Source organism: Lygodium microphyllum, chromosome 19 (assembly GCF_053477565.2).
Source record: "Lygodium microphyllum isolate KBCC chromosome 19, Lygodium_microphyllum_v1.1.10, whole genome shotgun sequence".
NCBI classification, from domain to species: Eukaryota; Viridiplantae; Streptophyta; class Polypodiopsida; order Schizaeales; family Lygodiaceae; genus Lygodium; species Lygodium microphyllum.
In genome coordinates, this window is record NC_141153.1 from 72540699 (window position 1) to 72558176 (window position 17478).

Below are 17478 nucleotides of genomic sequence, written 5' to 3' on the forward strand. Positions count from 1 at the left end.
TGCTTTGGCCGTACATTGAAAGAATCAAAAGGCAAAAACAAAAGCAATGGGTCTATTTCAAGTAAGTCATTTATATTCTTACTTCTATATTGTGGTTTCATAAGAATTGAATTTCATATTTAATACACATTTTCCTTATACATGTAGGAAAAGTCTATTATGATACCCAAGGTTCCTATGTAAAAGAAAAGCTTATCAGAGAAAGTAGAGACTAATATTCATGAGAAAAATATATTAAATGATGAACTTATCCAAGAAAGTGTGAGTGATGTTTCTCATATTTAAATATATTAAATTTATTCATTCTATTAAAAAAAGTATACAAAGCAAACAATTCTCGTTATGAAGTAGTTACGTCCCATGAGACAAAGGAAGAAAAAAATATGATTGTAATGGTGTGTGCTTTCTTTTATATCTTTGAATATTCAGCTTGTAAAATGTAAACATGTCATACAATGACTTATATGAAATGATAAAAATATATAGGATGTAGAAGAGGATGGGTATCGATCACAATTTGAGGATCAAGTTGTTTATTATAATGAAGTACAACCATTTTTAAAATTCATGAGGATAATATTATTAAGAATTTGCAAAATGAGAAAAAGTAACCATACACATAAGGTAGTTTTACATTTCTAAGTTGAATATTGGCTTTTATCTTTGCAAGTCTTTTACATGAAGTGTATTTATCTAAAATATTAATGGTATTTTGAAGATGACTAAAAAAATGCAATTCAACATTGAAAGTAGAAAGATAAGTCATGAGATTAAAAAGTTAAAAAAAAGATAAAGATGTATGCTCTTGTGAAAATGTATTATTCTTTTAGTTGAGATTAGACTTATTAATCATAATGTAGGGTCTTCGTTCTATCCAAGATTCTGGAAGATCTCATTCTTTGTCACAACACAAAAAAGTTCAATTATTTCATCTTATGACTACTTCAATATATTATAAATGTTTACTATTAAATTTACTTTATAAGTAAGGATTATAACTACTAATTGCATGGATAGCATTTTGAAATTGTTTCTCATTTACACATAATGGTTATGTAGTATAATTTTATCCTTATATTAGAGCATTTATCAATTATAGATTATAAGTGATAATATTGGATTGTGTTTCTTACGCTTTATGTTTCTTCAACTTATGTAGGTGGAAACATATGATAATGAAGATCAAGAGATTATACTTATGAAGTTTTTTTACATTCAAAATATTGATGAATTATATTTATCATTAAAATCATCTTTCAACATCATAAAGAGAGATGCCACCTTTCTGCAAGGAGATTGTAGAGAGCAAAATCCTTTTGTAATTAAAAAGCTTATTGTGCAAAAAGTGCGAACAATACACTAAGTCTTGATGACGTACTCCTATTGGAGTGAAACGTTTATATAAAAACCTCTTATGAAAACTTTAATTTGTGACGTGTAAACTTGTTTGCATCATTTCTGTTCATTGATTATTTAATATTCATGCCTTATACAATTGATTGTATTGATACATTTAAACTAAGATCATTTGTATGGTGATTAATCATTTCCATGAACTTGAAAAGAGGATTTTATTAGATAGATAGAGTTATATCTAGTTAAAATCAATAAAAAAATATTGTTTTGTTGGTTTACGTAAGTAGTAAAATCTATTTAGATTTTTTTACTAAATAATAAAATTATGTTATTAAATTACTATATAGTTATTTGAAGAAGTGATAAATTGTAGGGAATTGCTAAGTAGCAATCTTTGCAATTTTGTTACTTAATCAAATAGCTATGTTGTAATTTTTCTAGATTGATTTTTCTATCTAGTAAAGATTTTACTATATATACATATCTAGCAAAACATCTATTTTTTACTAGTTGATTTGACTTTTGCTAGATATGCTCTAATTTATCTAGTAAACTTCTCTTATTTTACTATATAGCAAATGGTTTAGAGTTCCTCATGAGAATTGTGTGCGCATGCATACATCGTTAATCTGTCATATATTATGTAGTGGCTATCATCAGGATATGAGTATAGCTTGTAAAGTGTTCTTATCTCTACCGCTAGCTCACTGGGAGCTAATAGGGATAGTCTAGCATCACCGCCCTAGATGGAGTTATAGTATCTACATGCTCCTTCAATGGTAGATGAAGGGCACCATGATAGTTGTCCTTTAATTTATGCAAATGAGGCAATCAAGCAATGTGGCATTCCTTCATTCCTCACATCGTTTGTGAACGAGACCCTCAGATCTCTCAAATGGAGACTAATCTTGTATGGGTTCATTTTTTATAGCTATGGAAAACCCTAAATTACTTTTCCCTTCTAGTGTACCTTAGGAGGGAATCCAAGGTAAAAGATAAGTTTTGATTTATTTCTTTTTTTTAATCTTTGCCTTTTGAGCCAAGCCAAGACATTATGGTTGGATTCAGATTAGTGATGACAAAGACATATCAAAGGGGTATGCTTTTAACGTGGCATCCTCCAAATGGCTAAGACTTCCCTCCTCTTTACATGGAACCCACCATCTTTCGACTAACCCCTCCCCCTCGAAAGAGGCTTGGCACTCTCTTTTATACCTCCTTGTGGCACATTGTGCCTCCAACTTCACTGTTCACACAAAGGAGGCAGAAGGTTATTCATGGTTTATAGTGCTGCCACCTCCATTTGAACACAGCCTGTGGGATTGTAAGGTTTGAGGTAAAGGGGAACTTAATTTCATTGATTCAGGAGTCAAATTACAAAAGTAGCATTAAGGGGTACTATGAATTCTTGTGAGTGTGTGTGTACGCGCACGCACACATGTACGAATGTGTGTGATGTCTTGTTGTCCTTTTTTTTTTTAAATTAAAGAAAATTTATTCTTCAATGCGTGTGTTAGATCAAAGTGGTAGCAATTATAAGAACTAGAATTAAAAGTACATCGCAAATAAAAAACCTATATTTGAATGGCATGAATACTTTGAGTAATACTACACAAAGCTGAAAATTACATCCATATAAAAGAGGGCCTATGAAGAGGGGCACATGAGAAACCATATTGACTAAATCATTGTTGTCATGGAAGGAGCAACATAGCAAATAAAAACATGTGTAGATGTTGGGCTTGGTACCTATTGCAAAATCAGCTAATTGTTCAAGTCATGGTGATGGTGATGATGATGATAATTAGTCGTCTCAACCACAAGGCCTTTCTACAACAATTCTGGCAAAGAGAAGCGTGTCTACACAGAAGCAATGTAAAGCATTCGGTGCCATGCAGGTTGGCACATGAGGCGAAAGCTGCCGCCAATAGGTGTTAGGGTTTCCCTTCATGAACCATGCACAGGACACCACCATCGCATGCTCCATGAGGGAGGCGACTCAAGAAGGCAACACCAAGCAGCTTGAGCCATTACATAAGGTGTCACAGGGCAACCCATAGCTATGAGCTGTACACGGCCTATCCATACCAGCACATGCCTCGAGCATCAATATACGAAGAATTATGGATCGATGCTTGCTTCACTTGTTTAGTACCAGGCTGCATGTGGACCTTCAGACATGACCTTCGAAGGAGGCATGGTATGAATCCTCCACGCTAAATGAGCCACAGGCCTTATACGTGATTGCATATTATGGCCAGAAGCGCCGACATGGAAGCGCTGACGATGTCCGGGAAAGGAGAGCCACGACTGAGAGTTTTAGAGGATGTGGCGGGAGTATAAGAGACTTGCCCCGTACGGCGGGATGCCGGGCTGCTACTGTGGATGCGGCCATGGCGGACTGGGAACTAGCTGGACGGGCTGCTACTGTGGATACGGCCATGGCGGACTAGGAGCTAGCTGGACGACGGGCCAGCGATGAGACACAGTACGACGGCCAGCAGTGAGAGAATTAGCATGGCCGTGCGTTGCTCCTGGAGGCTCATATATCGCATGCGGGCGGACATAGAGAAGGCGTGTTTCTTGCTGTGTGGAGCCGCTTGGCCGACGCCATGATTGCAGTACTGGTGGAGTCGTAAAGCCGCCTGATATGATAGGAGTACGTACTAGTAGAAGACACACACTCGTGGCATGAGAGGAGACTGAGTGTTGCAGCCTTACTAGGGAAGGTGCATTTATGAAAGATGTGGGTTGGTGTTTGGGTACGCCAGCGGGGAATACACATGTCACACTTGCTATTGACCATGGAATGATTGAATCCCTTTCTTTAGATTATAGCAGCATCGTAGAAGTATAGAGCTAGGAGAGCTTGTAAGAGCTCGGTTGCACCCAAGGTTAGTAGTGTGAGTGGGGTGAGCTTAACCCCACACTCACCCTACTAGCACCAGTGAAAAGCAAGGTGCTAGCACAGGGTTAGCAGGGTGAATTCCATTTGCTTGGATGGCATGAGAAGGTGGACAGATGTAGAGCCAATGAGATTATCGTATTTTTCCATTTGCAATAATTAATACCGATTGTCGGCATTGTCTTTCTAAGCACATCTATCATCTTTCTACATTCCATCTTCCGTTTTGGAGCCATGGTGTGACCTTAGGATTAAGATAGGAAATGTGTTAGCCATTCGCCCCACTCACCCTAGGACGACTCGGCTCTAAAGTAGGAACTTGTAGTGATTTTGGGGGAGAACCTACGGGATAGCTACAGCATGCACATTCTAAACATGCCCCAAAAGGAGTGTTACATGGCAAAGTAGTGTATGGCAAAAGATACCTTTGTGCGTGCGTGCGTGCGTGTGTGTGTGTGTGTGTGTGTGTGTGTGTGTGTGTGTGAGGGAAAACAAGTTCTCAATAATCGAGCGATCTAGAGGTGGATAAAAGTTGAGGGGCATGAGTAGGTAGGAGGAGAAGGAGGAGATGGGGGAAAGTTGAAGACAAAGCAAATGTCTGGAACCTAACTCCACATCTAAATGTAATTTTGTTTCATTCAAAAGGGAGATAAATCAAAATCAAAGTTGCACCGATGTCATCACCTATAAGGTGTTTTTTAAGTAAAAAATGCAAGCATGCCATCATAAAACTCGATTACATTAAAGAATTCTTCTTTTCTTTTTTCCACTTTTTCTTTTCAATTTCCTTTTTTTTCACAAATGAAAACGAGCCCCTGCACTACACAAACACAATGGTGCTACTTTTGCAGACCCAATAAAATAGCGATATTAGAGCTTTTATATAGCTAGAATATTCTTAAAGCTTGCTATAAATGCTAAATAGTACATATATGCCCTGGTCCATTTTTTAGTACAATGTATAGTTTAACTAACTTCCATTTTTTAGTATAGTTTATAGTTTAAGTAACAAATAATACCTTTGTATAGAGTTTCAATAAACTAAACTCAATGACTTTTCATCTAGAATTGAATTTTGATTTAAAACATTAAAAAGCACTACATATCTTATGATCATTTAAAATTTGCTCCATTATATATATTGAGTAATATGTAGTTTGGCCAAGCCAATAAACATTTATCCTATGAGTTAGATGTGTATGTGTTTTATGCATGCAAATGGAGAGCACATGGTTTCAATGTCAAATTTGTTTTGGGAAGATGCAAAAGATTTGATTTTATTCTAGATATAAATAAGGCAAACTAATTTGCTTATAAGTTCTTCTATACAATTTTATGTGAGATCTTTGTATGTCAAGATGGATGTATGTATGCATATGTGTGAGAAACATGAATCATGACAATCAAAATGTACATTTGTATGTCCATACTAGGATAGACATGCTAGTAAAAATATTTTTACCAATGAGATTAATATAAGTTTGTCTTCTTCACGCATATAACATTTTATCAAAAGTTTGAGATTGGGTTTAGAAAGGTGAGGTGTCAAAAGTTTTAGGAAGCATGAGAAGAAAAGAAGACAATTGCATAGTAGAATGCACTTGTCTCAAGATGGAGGTGTGAGTTAGTACACACAAGTACAATGTGGTGAGAGTGGGTGTGTACTAAGTGCATGCTAGTGCACTAGGTGAAGGTTCGATGCACATAGTATGCACTAGGCAAGTGTAGGGCAATGGGCACACAAGAATGAGTGGAGCCATTATGACCTCTAAGATGTGTGTGCACTAAGTGGGCATAATACAAAGTGTAGACTGCTCAAATATAGGGCATTGGTGCAAGGTTGGTTTGAGAGAACTGTCCAATGTAGAGTGCACGGTGCACGGTACATGGGTGCATGATGCACATGTGCAAGGGTAGTGCACTAGGGCACCTTGCAAAGTAGACCAAGCGGACAAGGGAGGATGCTTCTCAAGTATTGTTTGCATAGCCCAAGGTGTATAAGGTAGGAATTGATGGGGAAATGGAGGTTGATTCATATGCTTCTCAAGTAAAGGGGAGAGCTCTCAATCTACAATATGTAGTCTAAGCTTTTGCCTTTGATATGCTCAAGGTTAATGATGCAAAGCACTAGGCTTTTCTTTTGACTTCAAAGAAGGTTCACAAAGTTGAAACGAAGCTTCCAATACAAAGCTATCTGGTAGAGACACTAAATTTTGCCCACAAATGAAGAGCCCTCTAAATAGTTTCCTGATATGTATCATGCACATTGTAGTATGGTTTACTATAGGTTCGTTGGGAAAGGCTTTCATTAAGCATTGGTTGCTCAAAAGCTAAGAGGAATTGGATCCTCTCTTGCTCAATTAATTTTAAAAGCAACCTTGCAAATAGTATGCCATGGTCAAGTGTTGCTCTTAAAATGTCCTATATCAGTTTATTTTCCCAATTTGGATATGATTTTGAAGCTAAGGTATGTGCTACTTTGCTGTTCTTGCTAAGGTTCTTTTTGTTTCTCCTCTCTCTTCCAACCATGACAAAGAGAGGAGAGCCTACATTTTATGGGATAGCAGGATCAAACCTCTTGAGATACTTGAGATTCATGACAAGTGAAGCCTTAGTTTGCTATGTGAAGTATGCTCTTCCAATTTCCCTAATGTATGCTATCGTTGCCAACAATGTGATCATTTTGCCAAGGCCTGTCCTCAGAATATGTAAAAAAAATGAGCCTTGCAACTTAACTATAATTGTGAAGTAAGATGGAGATGATATGCAAAAAGACAAGGCAAGTACTTCCAATGACATGCAATCCATTATCCAAAGTGCCCAAGTAGCATAGTTGCAATGGAAAAGAAAGAAGTTATTGTTCAATTGGATAGTAAAAGAGGTAATAAACTTGATGTGCCTAGTAACTCTACTAGAATGATTTACCCTATTGACTGAAATAAATGTAGAAATACTAAAGCACACAATAGAGGTATTAGTAAGAAGAATATTAATACAAAATGCCTTGGTGACAAATGTAAATGATCCAAGAGCAATAAATTCTCCATTAAGAAGTTGGTCAAAGATATACACGCTTTCATGAACATTTATGCGCCTCTAGCTAGTTTTGTTGATTCACAAAAAAATAGTTATAAGGGAATGTAGCAAATCTCTAGCAAAGTTTCAATTCTTACGTCGAATGATTGTGGCTTGTATTCAAAGGAGAGGCAAGTAGAGTTGCAAACATTGTTTTGAAGAAGCGAGACTAATGTTACATACATTCAAGAAATCAAGCTAGGCTTTGATTTAGAATTTAGCTTACTTGGTTATTGCTCTTTCTTCAATCCATGTCCTTTGAGGCAAGGAGATATGCAACTATTGGTTAAGGAAAGATGGAAAACTTTGCTTGTTAATGATGATGATGATGGCTTTGTCATTGATATTAAGATTGTTGTGAGTAGGGAGATGCTGGATTACTTTACTATCGATGTAATGTATGTGTCATGCATGTGGGTTAAGAAATGGAATTGGATGAGATCCTATGTTTCTAGTGAGGCCACCATCCTTTTTGGTGATTAGAATATAGCATGATATCCAAATGATCAATAACATGGTTATGGCAATATGCTTGAATGCGAGAAGGATGCATGGAAAGTTACTTGTGATCATTTGAAGTTAGTGGATGTATCTTCTATGATTGTTGACAATTCATGTAGAAATATCACTTGGCATAACTAGCACTCTTGATAGTTCTTAGAGAGATGCTCAAATTGACATGTTTTATTTTTCTAATGAAGCCTTGCGGGCTTCTCCTGATCTCAAGATCACCTTTTTGCAATTTTTTGTGCATGTCATAATCATGATCACTTGTAGACTAATCTGTGTTAGCAAAGAACTCTAAAGCTTGCCCTCCCTTTAAATTGAAGGTTAGTTTTCTTAATTATCCTAGATTCATTGATGGTGTCTAAAATAGGTTGATCATCGATAGAGGCTACAGAAGAGGATTTGGTAGTCAGCTGGGATAAGAACATGCAACAAATTACTAGGTGTTATAAGAACTATGAGAGAAATCTAGCTAAAATGGAGAGAAGACAACTTGATTACACTACAAGATATAGGCCTCATACCAATGTTCAAAGCGACGAAAATGTTCATCAAAAAAATTGCCCATCTTGTCGCTAAACACATCGATATTAGCGTCTCCATAGAATCATCGCTATTTGCGTTGTTGTTAGCATCGCTATTTAGCAATGTTTTGTGATGCACATTGCGATGACAATAGCGAAGTGTGCAGTAAATTTGTGACACTAATAGAGATGGTTACAAAGAAAAAAAAATTGTGGCAGGGCAAGTAGCACTATGTGTTGTATTTACATTCTACAAATGGATTACATGTAAAGTGTACAATGTCATCAAAATGAAGGCAAAATGTACTTGAATCCACAATACTTATACATAAAATAAATATAAAATCGTTGAATGAAAGCTCATGGAATCATTGCAAGATACAAAGGATGGTAATAACATAGTGCATAGAAAATGCCTACATAAATCACAGGACCGAAAAAGAAGAGGATGTGCGCTTTACGAATCCAAGTGCGAGCCATAGATCCTTGCCATCCGAAAACATCCCAATGCAAAGGAGCATCGAATGAACTTTGCAAAAAAAAAAACTACACATCAGTCCACCATACATAATGCATTGTAATAAAAAATGGTAACTACAGACAAGAAAGATGAGTAACTTACTGGGCCGCCGCGTGCATACAGTTTATTGATCAATGTAGTGAGACCGTGTCTCTCTGCATATCGAGTCTCTAGGTTAGTGGGATCATGGTTTGTAATGGAGTGCTCCAAAGAAAACGAAATATAACTGTTAGAAACACGATTATCAGTAGAAGCGATATTGCCAAAAAAAAGAAGCAAGAAGAACAAAAGAAAAACTTACAAAGTCCTCCAAATAAGTCATGTGGCCGCCACTCCCAAGGTGGTGGACCACCCCTGCCTCTAGTTGTGCCCTCGCTGCTTCTTACTGTTGTCTCCAACATCTTAGAGAATTGGTAGCCTCCTCCCTAAGTCTGCGCTGCGCGCCAGTCATCTACGTCTAGCTGCTCAAGCTTTGAGGCGCCACTCTTAAGTGCCTTGCATACGTCCAATCATCTGTGTGACATGTATGTACGCATGCACTCCATCATCCAGTCTGTGAAAAACCTATATATCGCAGTGGGTACTAGAAACTCCTCATGCAAGGATGCTACTATGTACTCCTTCTCCCCTTAGGTATGTTCTTCCAACGGTCCAAGATGTTGTGCCGAAAAACTTGTTAGCACAACTCTCTCATACAAGCCATCACTCTCCTCCCCTCATCATTCATGATCACGGCTCCTGTCCTATCATCTAAAAGGTATCTATACCCCTCCGGGGTATGTCTAAGATGTGCCCTCTCCCACATGCGACCGTGCTTCTAGGTGTATCCAGGAGACCTCTATACATATGGTGTGCCCACGAGGGTGGTATCTCTCAGAGTAGCACCCATAGGGGTGCCACTTACGAACGGCTAAGCAAAAGCTGGAGTCACTGGAGTAGACATTTCCACAAGTGTGACAAATTCTACAGGTGACGCAACTCCACCAAAATGACGAGACAGAGACACTGCATTGATACCTCCATAACAACCACTTGAGCCACCCTCTCTCGAACTTGCACAAAAGCGAGGAGTAGCACTTGTATCTCGAGCCGACCGTAGGCTCCCCCAGAACCACTCCCTCTAACTGGCCCAAGTCTGGAGCGTCGACCTCGTCCTACTGGAAATCGAAGCATCAAAGTGTGCCGATGTAGATCTAACGGAACGGCTTGATGGTGTCTAAGACAGCTCCCACCATATCTTTGAATCAAGCCATCTGATCTAGAGACATACGTATAAATATATCCTACAACTCCTTGTCGCTCATCCCTCGACTCATCGTGCTCTCCAAAATATCGTCAAAGGTAACCTGCACAAACAAAAAGTGATGTTAGCATAGTCAATATAAAGATTCAAGCAAAGCATGGTAATACAACTCTGGAAAAAATGATGTTACTTAAAATGCATATTCTAGAGTACCCTTATAAGTGATTCATCAATGAATTGTGTAGGTAGATGTTGCAAGTATGACATAGCCTATGGTCCCATGTCAATCTCCTGGCACAACTCCGCATAGACTAGAAGCTCGATAGACATGTCACCACAAAAGGATGAGTCCACCTCATTCTCAAAGAATTCTTATCCTCCCGTCTCTCCGTCATCCTTACCTAATTCTCTCTCCTCTACATGTACCAAGCCATCTTCAACCTCCACCCCTTGCAATATCGACCCCTCCATCTACATACTGTCCTCATCTACGCTGGGAATATTTCTTTCATCATACACTCTCGCACTTCGGGAAGTTGAAGGCACAACATACCACCATCGAGGCTGTCGGGGGTTTGGATAGAAAATTACATGTTCAAAATTACATACAATAGAGATTCAACATTTGTGACGTGTACCATCTCGTAATAAAATTTAAAAAAATAGTTCATGCACCTATTCACAATAGGCCGGCAAGACAAACGTGTCGTGTAGATCCGTTTATCTTTTTTCAGAATCTATTTCGAGAAATTCGGATGGACCTCGTCGAACGGTTGCCCCAACTCCTTCCAGTACCACTTTAAAGCACTGTACATTGAATATGATCACGGAGAAGGTACGGTAATCCATCATGATAACACTTTGCAAGTTTCCAAAATACTCCATCTCATCTATAATGGTGTTTGGATCTGTGGCTCACTGTTGGCTCTCTTGCTTGAACTTTGCCATGACACCACAATCCATTGTGGAGTGCATTTTGTCAATGTGCTTGACGCGGAAATGCCGCTTGTGGTGCAACCATGCTGCACTGTATATTTTGTAATGTATATTGAGACGGTTAGATTATTTATCACATATAAAATCTAGATACGACAACTTATAAAACATGTGATCACCTTTGGACTACATCCCCTCGAGAATTCCCACTCCTCAGTAGAGATCTTCACCCCTTTGCGAGAGGCTGCGATCAAAGCTCCATGTAACCATCGCATAGACATAAACTATGGCATCTCCTCCATGCCCTCGGGATATCGAATCGGTCGATGGCGCGTACTATTGAAATTCCGATCATGTTTCTTTCCGATCTTTCATGGCTTACTCGTGCTTAGTAAGCCATGTCTCCATGGATGCATGGTGCAACATACAAAAACGATTCACTTTCTCCTCCATTGCAGCATCCATTCTTTTTCCTACCCAATTTCCAACCACCACATCTCCAATTAGTCTATCATCATCATTTAGCGACCATAGCATACTATTGTCTAAATCGACCGTTGGTATCCACTGTGAAATATGCACTAATGCTTTAAACACCAACCAACCTTTAGCCATGCTACCTTCTAGCCGAGATTGTTGTCGCACAAAGCCTTTCAAGGTTTTCATGAAGTGCTCCAAGAAGGATATCCATCGTGTATGGATAGGTCCCGCAATCTCCACTTCATCTACAAAATGCACCAGGAGGTGGGTTTGTATCGTGAGCATGCTAGTGGGCAGGTACTTCAAAGAGACAAACCATCTCCACTACTCCCCACCTTGCAGATTCAATAGAGGATGTCTTGATCTCTTCTATGAGATCCATTACACTAAATTTGACAACCTGTAAATCGCCCCACATATTTCTAGAGTGAGGCATCCTGCGATCGCGATCGGTAATATAAACTGCCACAAATGAAGAAGCATTACAAACACCGACTAGGCTCCAAATAGCAAAATATGCAGGCCACTTCTCAAAAGTAGGATGGCTTTTGCCTACGGTCTCTCTAATAGGTTGCTCATGCTCAAATAAGTCTTTTCTAATGCTTTTGAAGGGTGTTCATTGCAATAAATTTCCCTTTCACTTTAGGATAATGGAACAAAATTGATTCAATATTCAGGTATTGTTTGTGGATCCTTGATGATGCTAAAGGTTGGCCTCTAATCTTTTGGGACTGATTAGCCTCCCCTATCCCAGAAATTGGAGACATCCTTGGACCTCAAGTCATGATTGGTTTTTTAAACTATGAAGAAGATGGCTAAGGGATAGCCTTGGGTAATTATTTTAGAGTTTTGGATCTCTAACACCAAGATCTTTGATAAGATTTAGCCTACTACAGATGGTTTGATATTATTTACTTGATTGGACAATTACAGGTTGCACAACAACTAATTGATGCATGGATAGATGTTGTTCCTCTTTCACATTGGTAGGGTGTTGATAGAAACAAAATAGGCTACACAATTTGGCTTAATGATATGGCCTATGATAACAACTTCATTTCAATTGTTGTTAATTCTATGTCACTCTGTCACAAGCTCCACTTAAAAGAGGTTGCATACGACATATATATTTGGTATAGAGGACAATGTTTATTCCTTCCAATTGAACAAATATTGGCACAATTTGGTTTGAATGCTTAGGAAGCTACATGGATACAATTATATCTTTCAAAGCTCAAACATAAATGGCCCACCACCTAGATTATAGAACGAAACAACGTGCTAGAGCACTCGGTTAATCTGGGCCATAAGCCTCTTACTTTCCTAAAGAAACGGGTGACTTTAGAAAAGCTAAAGTTTGATGGTTTCATACAAAAGCACACTTATGGCCAAAGGAGATCCCAAGGGCACAATGAAAACATGAAGAAAACATTTAAAGAAAGTGGAAAAAGAATTTGAAGAAAGCTATCATAGTCCCACAAGCTAAATATTTTAATATGGAGAGTGGAAACTGATAAATTGGCCACTTGGAACAATAGTGTAAGTTTGGGAGAATCTCCCAAATGTATGTTCTCTACAAGAAGGAAGAGAGAGTATTAACGACTTATTTTGAGATTGCATTGAGGTTCAAGCCCCATGGAAGTGCATCAAGAAAGGATTTTGCACCACTTTGTCAACTAGAAGCGGATGATTTTAGGTGATAGGGCAATCAACTTAATTAAAAATTTGAAAATATTTTGATTATTCGTAAAGGTTTGATTGCTATGCAATTTGGACTTTCAGAGATGATGTAGTCTTTGGTTGGATTAGAATAGCTAAATGTACACTAGCTAATTATAGCACTAGCATCTTTGCTAATTCTTATGCTTTGTTTAAGAAGCTTGCTAAAAAGGATAAGGCTTTTTTGCCAATATGCTAGCTAGTAAAAGCCTTGACTGAAAGATCTATAGATAGATCTTGCTTTACCCTCTCTTTTTTGGGTGATATGAAGATGTATTTCAATACAACATGCATGCATTACAATTTTTAAAAATCAAAAGGTCAAGTTCAAATTCTAGTACATACATTGATTATATAATTTGTGAATATATTAAAACCTATGTCCTTTTAAAAGATTTGTAATATCAATATTGAATGTGTGTGTGTGTGTGTGAGAGAGAGAGAGAGAGAGAGAGAGAGAGAGAGAGAGAGAGAGAGAGAGAGAGAGAGAGAGAGAGAGAGAGAGAGAGAGAGAGAGAGAGAGAGAGAGAGAAGTACATTGAAACTCCCAAACTATCCTATTTATATGCAATACATGTATAAATGTTTAAGCACATACATCACAAAATTCAATCTAATTGATTGAAAGGTTCTACTAAGAGGATTTGTTCACCATCAATCCCTTGTGTGGAGTGATGGTTTGTTTGCCTAGTAATCAATAGTCGCCTATAGAGAGAGGGAAACAGAGAGTTAATGTTCTTGAAATGAATGGAGCTAATAAGTACTATGTAACAATATAAATAATAAATGTTCATTTTACAAGTGAAGGTCAGAAGTACTATACAAAAATATATATATTCTTTTAAAGAGTGGAGATAAGAAGTATTGCATAATAATCTTATTACTATATTATTTTAATTATAGGTTCAAAAAGCCCCAAACCTCGAGAGGGCTTCCCAAACTTACCCCCTTTTCCAAACCTCCTTTTCTCAATCAAAACCCCCTCCCCTCCCCTCTTTCTCACATGTAATCTCTCCTTTTCTCTTCCTCCTCCCTTTTTTCATTAAAAGCCCCATTCTCCCCCTCTCTCACACTTATAATCTCTCTCTTTCTTCCTCCCTCCCTTTTTAATTAAATTCCTTCCCCCTCCCCCTCCTCTCTCTCTCTCTCTCTCATGTGTAGGGCCTAGGTTCTCTCTCTCTCTCTCTCTCCTAGTTAAATAAAACTTCTTTTTAAATCAAAAGTTTCTCTCTCTCTCTCTCTCTGTGTGTGTTAGATCAAACATTTTAATTTAAACTTTGTTTTAGTTAAACATTTTTAAAAGATTTTTTAAATTTAAATTTTTTCGAACATAATTTTTCACACACTTTGAGAGAGAGAGAGAGAGAGAGAGAGAGAGAGAGAGAGAGAGAGAGAAGAAGAAGAAGAAGAAGAAGAAGAAAAAGAAGAAGAATGACAAAAAAAGAAGATGGAGGGGGGGAAAGAGGAAAGATAATTTTTAAATTAAATATTTTTATTCTCCCTCTCCCCCCTCTCTCTCATATATAGGGCCTAGGTTTTCTCTCTCTCTCTCTCTCTGTGTTAGATTAAAATTTTTAATTTAAAGTATTCTTATTTTTTTAATTTAAAGTTTTTTGGACATAGTTTTTTACACACTTTGAGAGGGAGATAGAAGAAGAAGAAGAAAAGCATAAAAAGAAGAAGAAGAAGAAAGAGAAAAAGATGGAGAGAGGGGAAAAAGAGAAAACAAAGAGAGACATAGAGAAAATGCATAATTTGAAAGAGAGAGAAAATAGGGGGAGAGAAAGAGAAAGAGAGAAAAGAGAAAAATAGAGAGAAGAAAAAATATATAGAGAGAAAAGAGAGCAAGAGAAAGAGAGAGGAAAAGAAAAATGAGAGAGAGAGAGAGAGAGAGAGAGAGAGAGAGAGAGAGAGAGAGAGAGAGAGAGAGAGAGAGAGAGAGAGAGAGAGAGAGAGAGAGAGAATATAAAAATTAGAAACAAAGAGGAAAAAGAAGAGAAATGGATTGTTGAGCGAATTAACTTTGCTTGTCGCTTCAGGGCAGCGAAGCGAGTATACATAAAAGAAGGAGCATTAGGAAAAGAATCGAATGGAAAAAAGGAGGTGAACAAGAAGACAACTTAAGACCTTTAGAGAGACTATAACACTTATGTCCATAACTCATCAAAAGACTAGGTAAAAGTAATGTTTGCACCCATTCTCAATAAGAATGGGCTATAGAGAAATGTTGTGAATAAAATATGCAAAAAATAACCCCAAGAGAGCCTAGAAAGAGATGGAAAAAACTTTAAATATTTTTAATCTTAAAATTGAGCCAATCATATTATGCTACATAATTGTTTAAGTCTTAGTTATAGTTAATGTTAATGAATGTGGTGACTTTGGTCCATGTAGAGGCAAGTGATGCCTCTCTCTTGCTTTTTGGAAGAATCAACACACTACACTTCCACCATCACATTTTTTCACTACAAAGGTGAGAAATAACCAATCCATACCTTACATGTGAATAAAAAGAGAAGCTACGAAGAATCAATTAATAAGCATTATAATCGTGGAGTATTACATGGTCCCCTTGTATACAAAAAGCCTTCAAAGTATCAACACCTACAAATCGCACTTTGTAATGAAAATAAATCATAAGTATACTTGCAACATATAGAAAACTTGTTCTTAAAGCACATTGCAAATTTTGAGTTGAGTTTAATGTTTTCAAGATGTTTGTGATGCAAAATATATATTTGAAAGATTTGATTAAGCTAATCATGAGAGAGAGAGAGAGAGAGAGAGAGAGAGAGAGAGAGAGAGAGAGAGAGAGAGAGAGAGAGAGAGAGAGAGAGAGAGAGAGAGAGAGAGAGAGAGAGAGAGAGAGAGAGAGAGCCTTGGTTAACTTTCAAATTTGTACATTGAGTGGTTAGGGCAAGGAGGCCAAAGATGGCCCCTTATTTTGTGAGAAAGGTTATGTCTCTTCAACACTAAGTTTGAAATGGAGCATGAATTATTCTAATGCAAGCTCAAAGCAACCTTACATAAAAAACTAGGTATACCATTGGTCACCACAATATGTTGGATGAGTGCATGTATTGCTGGAGGCAAAAAGCTTGCCACCAATTGGTCGAGTGTTCCATGTGACCTAACTAACTATTGTTGGAAAGGCCAAAACTATGAAAGCACCTAATGTGACCCAACTGATTGTTGTGAGGCTATCATCTAGGGACGAGACTCGACTGAGGAAAGAACTTATGTATGGAAACTTTTAATATTATCACGATGGTTTTGTAAGGATGCTAGGCTTCTTAGTCCGGCCTCTCTCAGGAGCAAGGCTGGAGTCTATGTATTTGGGGTGAGAAACCCAAGAGAGAAAGAAAGAGGAAGGAGATACAACAAACAAACGATTAACATTAATAATGATCGTTAATCATGCCTAATCTCCTGCTAAAATAATTGTCACGTTTTGTTATAAATGTTAAAAAACGCAAGCCAAAAATACCGAAAATTACGAGAGAGAGCGAGAGAGAAAACAAGTCGGCTGTGATTTTGGAAAACACAAAGCTAAATTCAGCTATAATTGAACGTTCTTTTAGAAAAATTCACGGGGCCTGAAGAAGCAGCTAGCAGCCTGGTCGGCCAAGCCGGGGAGAGAACAGTGTCTCTCTCTGTCACACACACACACACACACACACACACAGATATATGCACACATTCTCAGATATTTTCCTTTCCTCTCTGCCATTAGAGATTCTCTACAATTCTCCATTCCGAGAGAGAGAAAAAGAGCAGTCCCCTGCTTCAGCGCGCCTTCCATAATGGATCGATTTCACTGTACAAACACGTTCGCCTTGATCCCGATTGATCTGCTGTAGAAGGAAGTCTTTTGGATGAGAATTGTCTCCCTCACTGGCTGTATCAGTTGCCGCAGGTAAGAGCTCTCTCTCTCTCTCTCTCACGGATGCCCACGCCCTCACACACAGACGAAGGCAGGATCTTGTATGATCAGTTGATTGAAGTGGATTCCTTAGCATTGTCTTGTCAGTTTGGCTTCTCTTGCCTCTTAATTTAACATGTGCGTTGTTATAGAGCAAACGCAAGGTGCTGGTAATTGTGTGGAACAGCATAAAAACTGAAGTTTATGTATGATGGTTCCCCTCCTTGTGAGTTTTTTCTTTAAAAAAAAAAAGCTAAGTCATCAATAATAGATTCCTGAAGATTGAGAGGC

At 37.9% G+C, this 17478-nt stretch overlaps 1 protein-coding gene across 1 annotated transcript in view; it reads left to right on the forward strand.

The window, feature by feature from the left end:
* Positions 1-16798: 16798 nt before the first annotated feature.
* ABCD1 (peroxisomal ABC transporter 1) overlaps positions 16799-17478 on the forward strand; it is a 36477-nt gene continuing 35797 nt past the window's right edge. Inside the window, exon 1 of the mRNA XM_087700296.1 lies at positions 16799-17181. The gene's annotated coding sequence lies outside the window, so the exon portion shown is untranslated. The remainder of the gene's footprint in view (positions 17182-17478) is intronic.